General features: G+C 43.8%; 1 long non-coding RNA gene across 1 annotated transcript in view; it reads right to left on the reverse strand.

Moving 5' to 3' along the window:
• Nucleotides 1-9,548, reverse strand: part of LOC119939155 — a 30,601-nt gene extending 21,053 nt beyond the window's left edge. The window contains exon 1 of the long non-coding RNA XR_005454650.1: nucleotides 9,496-9,548. This is a non-coding gene — a long non-coding RNA (uncharacterized LOC119939155). The remainder of the gene's footprint in view (nucleotides 1-9,495) is intronic.
• Between the last annotated feature and the right edge of the window lie 476 nt (nucleotides 9,549-10,024).

The raw sequence follows: 10,024 nt of genomic DNA on the forward strand, positions 1-10,024 counted from the left end.
GACTTTCTGCCAATTCATCTTTAGGCCAACTTGGATCGGAACAATACAGAGATTATTCTGCGGTAGTCATTTCTACGCCAGTCTTCTGCAGAACTAATTGATACCCATCGTGAACAAGACGACCCAAAATATCCAAACTAAATTAACGGGTACTAGAGGGTAAGTCCCTTGCCCATTGCTGACATGCGGTTGCAAATTAAAATTTCCAAGGTTCCGTGGCCTTCCGTTTTAAAGGTTTAGCTGTCTGTTGCCAAAATATTCATTTCAGCAAAGCTTGAAACAGCCTAGCAGGCTTAGCAATAAACAGGTGAGCCCGTTGGTACAAGTCGGGGTTGGAGACGTAAATTCATTTCAAATGGTCTCTGAGCACCCTTACTGGGTGTCAACCAGACTGGGTTGGGGGTTTGGAAACGACACTGACCTCGCTTAAAAGAGAATCCCAATGTCGCTTCTGATATATGAATGGACGAGAATATTCAGGGCGGTTAGCCCACCACCCCTGTGTTGCCAAGACCAGGGCTTCAATTCTAGGAGACAGACTTCAGGTCAGAACTTCTCTTGTCTTTACTGGGATCTTGCATTGCCAGATGAGGCGTGTAGTAGAACTAATAAATGATGCTGGTGGGATTGTTAGGACTAGGAAGTGATTCTTGTGTCGGATCCAGGTCTGGCAATCGTAGAAAAGATCCACAGCTCTGTAGAACTTTAGCTGTGACAGGAGTCTCTAATAGCATAATTACGGCATTTGAGAAGGACTGGCTCTATGCTAAGCGCTGGGGTAGATATGAGGTTATCAGATTGCACACCATTCCTGTCCTAATTGGGGCTCACAAGGAATTCAAATCAATCAATCAATCAATTGTATTTATTGAGCGCTTACTGTGTGCAGAGCACTGTACTAAGTGCTTGGGAAGTACAAGTTGGCAACATATAGAGACAGTCTCTACCCAACAGTGGGCTCACAGTCTAAAAGGGGGAGAGTAGTCCCATGTGGGACATAGACCGCATCCAACCTGATTAGCTTGTATCCAGTGCTTCATACAGTGCCTGGAACCTAGTAAAGTGCTTAGCAAATACCATAAAGAAAGAAGAAAATCGAGTGAGGCATCAAAATGATTCAGAAAACTGGAGGTGGGGGTCTATGGGAGCAGTAGATGACAGCAATTAGGAAATATCAATAATAATAATTGCGGTATTGGTTAAGCTCCTATTATGTGCCAAGGACTCTTCTAAGTGCTGGCTTAGATATGAGGTAATCAGGCTGGACTCAGTCGTTGTCCCCCATGGGGCTCACAGTCTTAATCTCTATTTTAGGGATGAAGTAACTGAGGCACAGAGAAGTTAAGCGACCCGCTCAAGGTCACACAGCAGACATTTGACAGAACAGGAACTAGAACTCCTGGGCCCATGCTCTTTCCACTAGGCCATGCTGCTTCAGGAATCGTTGTGAGTGTGGGAGGTGACTGAAAAGGAGGCTGACTCTTTCCCCTTCCCCTTTGGGTGGGGTGGAGTGGGAGCCGGTGAGATCCCCTCAGGAGGGAGCACTGGGGAAAAGAGTGTCAGCTGGAGAGAGCCAGGTTTCAGTGATGTCAAAAAGGAGCACTGACAGGGTCTAAGAAGAAGAGCAGAAGCAGTATGGCCTAGTGGAAAGAGCAGGGCCCGGGGAATCAAAGGACGTTGGTTCCAATTCCAGCTTCACCGCTTGTCTGCTAGATGACCTTGGACAAGTTCCTTAACTTCTCTGTGCCTCAGTTACCTCACCTGCAAAATGGAGATTGAGCGCATGGGCTCTATGTGGGAGAAGGGACTGCATCCAACCAGATTAGCTTGTATCCACCCCAGCACTTAGTACAGTGCCTGGAGTGTAGAAGGCGCTTAACAAATACCATAAAAAAAGAACAGGTGGAAGTTGAATTGGAGTTTCCCACACTGGAGTGAGAACTCCCCAGATAACATTTAATAATAATAATAATAATGGTATTTCTAAAGCACTTACTATGTGCCAAGCACCGTACTAAGCAGTGGGGCAGAATACAAGCAAATCAGGTTGGACACAGTCTCTGTCCAACATTGAGCTCCTTGCTGACCTCTCGGCCTCCAGTTTCTCCCTATTCCAGTTCATATCAATCAATCAATCATATTTATTGAGCGCTTACTGTGTGCAGAGCACTGTACTAAGCGCTTGGGAAGTACAAGTTGGCAACATATAGAGACAGTCCCTACCCAACAGTGGGCTCACAGTCTAGAAGACTGTGTCTTCATATGTCACTATGCTGCCTGGGTCATTTTTCTAAAAAAGTAATTCTACACATGTACATGTCTCCCCAATCCTCAAAGCCCTAATGGCTTGCCATCCCTTTCCCCATCCTATCGAACCTCGTTGACCTCCTATAACAACCCAGTCCCCTTACTTAGCTCTTCACTGTACCACTTGCCCACTTCCTCCCTCTGGCTTAGAACTCCCTGTGGGGCTCCCGGGATTTGGCAAGCACTGACTCTGTGTCAAACGCTGGGGTAGATCATCATCAATCGTATTTATTGAGCGCTTACTGTGTGCAGAGCATACAAGACCAAGGTCCCACGAGGGGCTCGCAGTCTAAGTAGGAGGGAGAACGGGTATTGAATCCCCCTTTTACAGATGAGGAAACTGAGGCACAGAGAAGTTACGTGACTCGCCCAGGGTCAAATAGTAGTTATGAGGCAGAGCCAGGATTATAACTCTCCTCGCTGTTTCCCTAGGTTTCTCAGAAAGCTGAAGTAACCCTCCAGGAAAGCCTCTGTTGGTCTCCTTCCCTGCCCAAACGAACCTTATCTCTTGAGCATCGATTTATTACGTTATTCTTCATCATCAATCGTATTTATTGAGCCCTTACTGTGTGCAGAGCACTGTACTAAGTGCTTGGGAAGTAGAAGTTGGCAACATATAGAGACAGTCCCTACCCAACAGTGGGCTCACAGTCTAAAAGGGGGAGACAGAGAACAAAACCAAACATACTAACAAAATAAAATAAATAGAATAGATATGTACAAGTAAAATAAATAAATAAATAGAGTAACAAATATGTACAAACTTATTTGTATGTAAATATGTCTGTAAATATGTATGTAAATATGTAAACTTATATGTACATTCTTCTTATTGTCATGTTTGTTATGCTCTTACTATGTATCAAGCACTGTTTTAAACACTGGGGTAATTACAAGTTAATCAGATTGGGCAAAGTCCCTGTTCCACATGGGGTTGCACATAGTAAGCGCTTAATAAACGCCATTATTATTATTAATAGAGTAACATCTTCTAGACTGTGAGCCCACTGTTGGGTAGGGACCGTCTCTATATGTTGCCAACTTGTACTTCCCAAGCGCTTAGTACAGTGCTCTGCACACAGTAAGCGCTCAATAAATATGATTGAATTGAATGAATCTGACAGACAACCACCTTCCCCATCTTCAGGGCCCAACTAAAAGCACATCTCCTGCAAAAGGCCTTCCATGACTAAAATCCCTTAATTCCTCCCCCTATTCACCCTTGCCTCTACTTCAACTATGTACTTAGATTGGTCCCCTTATGGTACTCTCCCCCTCCCAGCCCCACAGCATTTATCATCATCATCATCAATCGTATTTATTGAGCGCTTACTGTGTGCAGAGCACTGTACTAAGCACTTGGGAAGTACAAGTTGGCAACATATAGAGACAGTCCCTACCCAACAGTGGGCTCACAGTCTAAAAGGGGGAGACAGAGAACAAAACCAATCATACTAACAAAATAAAATAAGTAGAATAGATATGTACAAGTAAAATAAATGGAGTAACAAATTTATGTACATATCCTTTACTCTGGGGCTTCCCCTAGCTGTAATTTCTTTTATTGCCTGCTTCCCTTAGATTGTGAAATACCTGAGATCAGGGATCATGGCCACCAACTCTATTACACTGTACTCTCCCAAGTGCTTTAATACAGTGCTCTGCACAGAGTAAGCACGCGATAAATACCACGGATTGAGCGATGAGAACGAGGGATTGTGAGTAGGTTGGCTTGAGAGAAGCTCAGTGTATGAATTTGGTTGTAGTGGGAGAGGAATGGGGATAAGGAATGGGGAGACAGCTGACTGAAGAAGGCCTTAAAGTCAAGGGTCAGGAGATCCAACTTCACGTGGAGAGGAATAGGCGACCACTTCTGAGGAATGAGGAGACCCGAGCAAAATGATATTCTAAAGTTTCCAGAGCACCACGTCTCTCAGCTTCCAGTCCCCAAAGACATTTCACCACCCTAACCGTCTCTCTCCCTAACTTCCCCATATTGGTCAGCACAAAACTGAGCAGTCCTGCACTTTGGCTTCCAGGGGGACGAGCAACCAAGATCTAACAGTTTGCTCCCTGAATTTCTGTATTCTTGAAACTATGCAGCTTATAAACAAGAGTCAAGGAGATCAGATAACGAGCCCACTGTTGGGTAGGGACTGTCTCTATATGCTGCCAACTTGTACTTCCCAAGCGCTTAGTACAGTGCTCTGCACACAATAAGTGCTCAATAAATACGATTGATGATGATAACAGGACCAGGGAAGCAGTGTGGCCTAATGGAAAGAGAACAAGCACAAGACAGAGTCAGAGAGCCTGGGTTCTCGTCCTGGCTTTGCCTCTTGCCTGTTGTGTGACCCTGGGCAAGTCGCTTAAATTCTCTGTGTCAGGTTCCTCTTCTGTAAAATGGAGCTTCAGTACCTATTCTCCCTCCTACTTAGACTGTGAGCCCCTTATTTATTTATTTTATCATATTTTGTGGTATTTGTTAAGCGCTTACTATTGCAATTACAAGATAATCAGATAATTGAGAAGCAGTGTGGCTCAGTGAAAAGAGCATGGGCTTTGGAGTCAGAGGTCATGGGTTCAAATCCCAGCTCCGCCAATGGTCAGCTGTGTGACTTTGGGCAAGTCACTTAACTTCTCCGTGCCTCAGTTACCTCATCTGTAAAATGGGGATTAAGACTGGGAGCACCCCGTGGGACAACCTGATCACCTTGTAACCTCCCCAGAGCTTAGAACAGTGCTTTGCACATAGTAAGCGCTCAATAAATGCCATCATTATTATTATTAGAATCAGGTTGGACACATGAGGCTCACAATCTCAATACCCATTTTACAGATGAGTTAACTGAAGCACGGAAAAGTGAAGTTCATTCATTCATTCAATCGTATTTATTGAGCACTTACTGTGTGCAGAGCACTGTACTAAGTACTTGGGAAGTACAAGTTGGCAACATATAGAGAAGGTCCCTACCGAACAACGGGCTCCTGGTCTAGAAGGCTAGAAGTGACTTGCCCAGACTCATATAACAGGGAAGTTGAGGAGCTGGAATTAGAACCCAGGGCCTCTGACTTGCCGGCCCGTGATCTTTCCATTAAACCACGCTGCTTCCCTACGGAACAGGAACTGTGTCCAACTCGATTACCCTGTTTCTACCTCAGCACTTAGTACCATGCTTGACCCATAGTAAGGGCGAAACAAATACTGTTATCATTATTATTTGTTTGTCTCCCACTTTTGCAGCTGAGTGTTGCCAAGTTTGTTGATTTGTGCTGTTAGTAAGTCAAATGCTGAGTTCTGAGTGTGAATGGAACTTGGTAATAATAATAATAATAATGATGGCATTTGTTAAGCGCTTACTATGTGGTAGACCAGCACCGCGGTCAACTGGAGAGGCTCAGAACCACTTTGTTTCCCCCGCCACCTTTCCTCCTTGGCGTCAAAAACCGTGTCCATGAGGTCAGACCCTGGGCCTTGTCTTGTGAAACATCCTTTGGGGTTTGCTCAGTTTGTGAATGAACTTCCCACTTTCCCTGTGAACCCTAGATTACTCCTCTCTCCATGTCATTCTGAAGGCAGAAATGAGAAAGGGATTCACTCTGGAGCCCCTTCTTAGATCCAGGTACTCATTATTATTATAGCATATTATTATTATTATATCATATTATTATTAATTATAATTATACTATCAATATAATAATTATATTATTAATTATTAATATAATATAATATAATTATTATTAAGCTCATCCTCTAGATTGTAAGTTAGTTGTGGGCAGGGAATGTGACTGTTATATAGTACTCTCCCAAGTGCTTAGTGCAGTAAGCGCTCAATAAATATGATTGACCAAGTGCTTACTCTGTGCTGAGCACTGACTTAGATGCAATGCTCTCTGATCAGACCCAATCTCCATCCTACATGGAGCTCACAGTCTAAGCAGGAGGGAGAGGGAGTATTAAGTCCCCATTTTACAGATGAAGAAACCGAGGTCCGGAGAAGTTGCGGCCCTGCCCAAGTTTCCCAAACAGGCAAGTGGTGGAGCCGGGATTCGATCCAAGGTCTTCCAACTTCCAGTCCTATGTTCTCTCTCCATTAGGCCATGTTGCTTCCTCCCCTTCCTCCACTCCGTTTAAACCCGTGGCATGTTACCAAAAGAACACCCAAAATCACCACCAATAACAACCCCAGAGAAGCAGCATGACTACAGAGAAGCAGCGTGGCTTAGTGGAAAGAGCACGGGCTTTGGAGTCAGAGGACGTGGGTTCTAAGCCCAGCTCTGCCACTTGTCTGCTGTGTGACCTTGGGCAAGCCACCTAACTTCTCTGTGCCTCAGTTACCTCATCTGTAAAATGGGGATTAAGACTGTGAGCCCCACGTGGGACAACCTAATTACCTTGTATCTACCCCAGCACTTAGAACAGTGCTCGGCACGTAGTAAGCGCTTAACAAATACCACAATTATTATTATTATTATTATTAACCCTCACTGTGGATGCTTGATCCAGTCTCGAATGAGCATTTTCTAGACTTTTACCCAATTTGGGCCTCTCGAACTATCAAATTTACTTCAGTTCCTCACACAAAGAATCCAGCAAATACAGGCAATATGAAGTCTCCCTCCTCTTCTCCCTTTAAGAATTGCATTCCGTTAATGTTCTGGTAATTATATTCCCTTTTACAACCCCCTCCCCCCAGCCCCGAGTAGCAATTCTCCTTCCTTCGTGTTTACACCTTCAAACAATCGCAGAGGATTCGTGGCCCACCTTCGTTGTCACGTAGCCAAAGTGTACCTATTTAGTTCTTTTAATCTAAACTCATAAATCAATTGCTCCAAACCCTCAATCATCTTCACTGCGTCTTGTCTGTACTCCCTCCAATTTAACGTCTACATCTCTCCTGTGCCGAGATTCCCAGAACAGATGGGATATTTTAGATCCTATTTCACCAGTCACTTCCCTGCTTCAGGGTAAATCTCTTGCATCTGCATCCTCAAATCACACTGGTATTTTTTTTCCTCTTCACTGTGCCTGATAGTTTCTAGCCATTTCAGTGCCCTGGGCAAAATGATGTTTGCCGACTCCTTCTCTACTGAATTCAGAAAATCGTTGCAGTATGCCATGCTCAGTTTTCCAGGGCATTGAACCCTGCAAAAAAAGTCCTGCATTCTTAGTTAGCACCTTGCTAAAGACCATTAATGAATGAAAACGGTGTTGGTGAAAAATAGTAAAGCCACTAAGCATCTTGGCAAAGGCTACCATCACCTCACGCCACACAGGGAACGCTGACAGTTAGTAGCTGCTCAGCTCAGGGTAAGGAGAATTTTGGAAAGGATTTCTTGGCCGAAAGCTTCCATTTAGGGCTTGAATACGCTTAAAGCAACCTGAAGTTAGCAGAGATTGTAGCATGTAGAGGTGACTGACACATCCGTAAATTATGTCCGTATCCGTAATTTATTAATTTATATCAATGTCTGCCTCCCCCTCTAGACTGTAAGCTCATTGTGAGCAGGGAATGTGTCTGTTCTGTTGTCGTGTCGTACTCTCCCAAGCGCTTTGTACTGTGCTCTGCACACCGTAAACGCGCAATAAATACTATTGATTTCTGGAGTCAGCCACGTTTCACTCATCCTGCCTCAGGGCCCTTCCTGGAATTCTGCTGTCAGCATATCTGCCTAATTGATTGCATTTTGAGATTTCTGGCCCTCTGCCCCGGGTCCTCCATTTTACCGTCACTCTGGGAGCGCATTACTAGCCCCGAGGCCAGATGGGCTGGCGGCAAAGTGAGGTGACCAGCCTAAGGACCCCAGACTCCCGGGCAGCAGTTGTCAATCAAATTAACCACCAGGCCAATGAAACCTGGAGGATATTGATCTCAGAGGCCAAAATCCGTACCTCAGGGGGCAGATATGACTGATAGCCTCCACAGTCCTAAAGTACATGAGTCAACTATTATTGCCAATCCGTTGGGTTGGATTGATCCTGGAGACTGAAATAGTCGCTTCTCCTGAGCAGGGAGTGTACCCGCTAATTCCGTTGGATCATCTCCCGAGCGCTTAGTACAGCGTACTGCACACAGTCAGCGCTCAATAAATACCATTAATTGATTAATTGCTTAATGTTGCTTTGGCATCTTTTGGAGAACGAAGCACGAGTTCTGCTTGTCTGGATCCAAGAGGATCTGAGTTTTTAGCAGGGGGTCGGGGGGAATGAAGTGTCACTTTATCACCTTGAATGGATATTCCCCTTCCTTCCTCTCCCCCTCATCCTCCTCTCCATCCCCCCCATCTTACCTCCTTCCTTTCCCCAGAGCACCTGTATATATGTATATATGTTTGTACATATTTATTACTCTATTTATTTATTTATTTATCTTACTTGTACATATCTATTCTATTTATTTTATTTTGTTAGTATGTTTGGTTTTGTTCTGTGTCTCCCCCTTCTAGACTGTTAGCCCGCTGTTGGGTAGGGACTGTCTCTATGTGTTGCCGACTTGTACTTCCCAAGTGCTTAGTACAGTGCTCTGCACACAGTAAGCGCTCAATAAATAGGATTGATTGATTGATTGATATTCTTGTTTGGCTTTAACATAAACTGGAATTTCCCTGCAATGCCATTTATCTATGTATGCACATTTCCCCTAGTTAAGCAGTTATACCCAAAACATTTTCCCCAGACAACAACCCTACAAGGCAGAGCCTCTTATTGCCTGCTTTCTGCAAAGACCATTTTAAAAGCAAAAGAGACGATTGACATTTATATGAGGAGAGCTATTGCCCTTATCTCTTCGTAAATAATATTGCTAATCCCGAGAGATAGCTCCGGTTGGATTAATCTCATAATCCCCAGTTACGAGCACAACAGCCATTTTTATTATGTTATTGATGGTGAATGCAGATAAAGGAAATGCCATTTGAGCAGGAGGCACGGAGAGAGAGAGAAACCAACCTCTCATTAAACATATTGAGGATCATCGAGACGGGAGCAAGAATAGCAGGGCAGGCCCTGAATACACTCCCCCTTAAAATTCCAGGAATTTGATTCAGGACAAAGAGGAGAATGATACCTTGAGACCCCCTCCTTCCCTCCCACTTACTTGTTTAGGTGAAATGCCATCCCACCGATTCTCCTGCCCAGACTCATTGGCAGATTATTCCAAAGGACAATTGGAGAGAATATGTAATTACCTGAACTCCTGGGCTTCTCTGATCCATTTGATTTACAGCTCATTAAATCGCTCAGCGGTGCTTAGCTTTGAGCTCTCGAGAAGAGAAGCACTTTAGAAATTCAGGATATTAATTTTACCCTGTGAAACGAATATTGTTCATATAAATGGAATATTCATTATCCACACTTTGAACAAGGCAATTCACACAGTCAAAGCAGAAGTTTTATCTCGATCTGCTTTTGAACTTTTTTATAAGGCCTGTAATGACAATAAGTTTTTACTTCTCTAAAGGATAATCTCCCGAGACCGTTCTGAGGAATAATTATACAAGTATATTTTTCAGTTGCGCCACAAATGACAAATTGAATCATTTATTACAACTCGGTAATATTATAGTCTCCCAAATCCATAACATAGTGCTCTACACACAGTAAGCACTCAATAAATAATATTGATGACGATGATTTGAAATACAAGGAAATCATTCTTAAAGAAAATGGGGGTTTTATTTCAGATTGAAGAGTGCGGCTGCTATTTCTGACTCTGGC

The sequence above is a fragment of the Tachyglossus aculeatus genome, chromosome 17, assembly GCF_015852505.1.
Source record: "Tachyglossus aculeatus isolate mTacAcu1 chromosome 17, mTacAcu1.pri, whole genome shotgun sequence".
NCBI lineage: Eukaryota > Metazoa > Chordata > Mammalia > Monotremata > Tachyglossidae > Tachyglossus > Tachyglossus aculeatus.